Source organism: Rutilus rutilus (assembly GCF_951802725.1).
Source record: "Rutilus rutilus genome assembly, chromosome: 6".
In the NCBI taxonomy this organism is placed as follows: domain Eukaryota; kingdom Metazoa; phylum Chordata; class Actinopteri; order Cypriniformes; family Leuciscidae; genus Rutilus; species Rutilus rutilus.
Window position 1 is genome coordinate 48746967 of NC_140214.1, and position 2491 is coordinate 48749457.

Genomic DNA, 2491 nt, shown 5'->3' on the forward strand with positions numbered 1-2491 from the left:
AAGCTTGAGATCGCATCTTTTAAATGAAGTAATTTATATAAAAAAACAAATATTATCAGCTTCTGTAATCTGTATAAAAAGAGAGCGATTCCAGTCGAGCTCATTACGAGCTCATTGACTTTAATTCGTTCACGCCTACTCACGGAGCGCGCTATTCACAAGATAATGTGCTAAGCCATCTATGCAAAACAGGTAAACGCCCCCAAGCAAATGCATTAAACGCTTCAAGTTTCATCATTCAGTCTGCGCGTTGGGAAGATGACACGGTACACCGGTGCGGAAGCCCTTCAGCTCGTCCTGGATACTAGCGACGAAGAGTCCAGATTTTCATCAGAAGAGGAGCGCGACTACTCTGATGACGACCGTTTGTATTTTGAAGAGCAAATTGATCCAGCCGTGGATAGAATTTCGGATGAGTAAGTATTTATTCTTACTTGCATTAGTTGACAAGCTATTCAAAACATGAGCTTACATATTATACTGGGTGGACTTGCCATCCAGAGTATTGACATTTGATATCTACCTATATTCAACACGATCTAATGAAAGTGCATATCTATACCATGAATTTAATATCTCGTACCATTTCAACGTCAAAAATGTTTTGTTTTTTGTTTTTTTGTGTACATATGCTACACCCCTTGGTTAAGAAAATTTGTATTTGTATGTGTAGCCTAGCAGTAAATGATATGTTTAGATCATTATGTATGAAAGATAGAATTTAGAAATTATTTTAGAAAGTAGGCCTAGTAGGTGTTTAGATTATATTTTGACTATATAAATGCTGCCTCATTATCATTAACGATGCATGCTCGCAAATATCAGTTGTAAATGTGTGTAAATGTGCTGAAATGTGTAAATATACCCAGTTAATGAAGTGCACAAATGTGTTAGGCTAATGTTTGCGGTGTGCCTCTCCGGTAATGGCCCATTGACACGCATATAGGCTTATTGCACGCGTCTAAAATTATTTACATCAGTTATTCATTATAGACTAATGCTACTATAGTTATATTTATGTAATAATATTCTTCAACTTTTTTAAAAGGAATGTAGCGTCATCACTACGTCCGCCTGCAACTCGGAGTGCGCTTAGCAACACAGTCAGAAATCAGAAAGAGTAAGTACATATTTACCAACTGCCTTTACTTTTGTTTATTTTCCTCACATTTGATTTGCTTAGAGCCCGCATCAACGGGGCATAAGCATTTACTGTGAGATACCTGCCTTTACTTTTGTTTATTTATCGCTCACAATTGCTTTGTTTATAGCCGACTGATTATTTATTTTGGTCACATTTGATTTGCTTAGAGCCCGCATCAACGGGGCATAAGCATTTACTGTGAGATACCTGCCTTTACTTTTGTTTTTACAAAATTACAATAAAACAGATTGAAAAACAAAACATTTGAATCTCCTCATTCTTTGTTCAGGCTGCCTCACTTGATGGCCCATTAGCACTTGGGGGAGCTTCTATATCACACCCCTGGTCTGAATCTCATTAATATTGATGACCCATTACCACTCCCACGCATAAACCTCTTCTGACAAAAAAACTGTTTTACAATGTTTAAATCAATGTAGTGTTTTATGTGAAAAATTAGGCAGGATGATTTTCACATAATTTTGAAGCTAGAATTCAAAGGGACAACATCCATTAGTCAAAAGTCTTGTGAACACATATTTAATATGTGTTTTGTGTTCTTAAATCAGCAACTTTCATTTTAATTTTTTCCAATAACCACGCATAAACATTATTCTCTTAAAAATACAAACATCTACATACACGTTGCTCGCATATTATGGTAGCCCTGTTTGTGCTATATAGAGTGAATTTACACCTTTGCCATTAACATGTTTATAAATAACTGAAAAAAGCACAAATGTCAAGGCATGTCAGAACATCTCAAGGACCCCAAAAACAGCTTGGTCCCCAGAGGGTTAACCCTTAAAGACCGATACGGCCGCCCACGGCATAAAATAACTATCGTTCTAAAATGTTTAATAACTTTTGAGTCGCTATTCCAATCTGTATGCTTTAAAATGCACCGTAAAGATGAGATTCACAGCTTTCCCGTGTTATCATGGTTGTCTCTATTGGTCATTCATAGGCTGCGTAGTCCCGGTGATTGCGTCATCAAAATCTGCAGCAGTGATTTGTCAAGGAAATACATGTGGTTTCTTTCTCTGAGCCAAACAGGAACGATTGTTGATGCTTAGTCCCACCCCCATGCCCAGATTCGTCCAAACGGTCATCAACTCAACCAACAAACATAGTGATTGGTGATTTTAACAACCAATCACGTTTCTTTATACATTTTTAACAAACGCAATGCGTTGAAAACTACGCATGAAAACTAACGGATGCAAAGTTTTTGACCATAGCGCAAAACACGAAAGAGCGCAAACCATGAAAGAGCATAAAACACGAAAGAGCATAAAACACGAAAGAGCATGAGTATGTAAAAAAAACAGCAGTACAAATCGGAGG

The 2491-nt window shown here is 37.1% G+C and overlaps 1 long non-coding RNA gene across 1 annotated transcript; it reads right to left on the reverse strand.

Moving 5' to 3' along the window:
- Window positions 1-419: 419 nt before the first annotated feature.
- LOC311292668 lies at window positions 420-1428 on the reverse strand. Its single transcript, XR_014627773.1, has 2 exons — window positions 1352-1428; window positions 420-1223 (listed from the first exon to the last, which is right to left on the reverse strand). It is a non-coding gene; the product is annotated as an uncharacterized lncRNA (long non-coding RNA).
- Between the last annotated feature and the right edge of the window lie 1063 nt (window positions 1429-2491).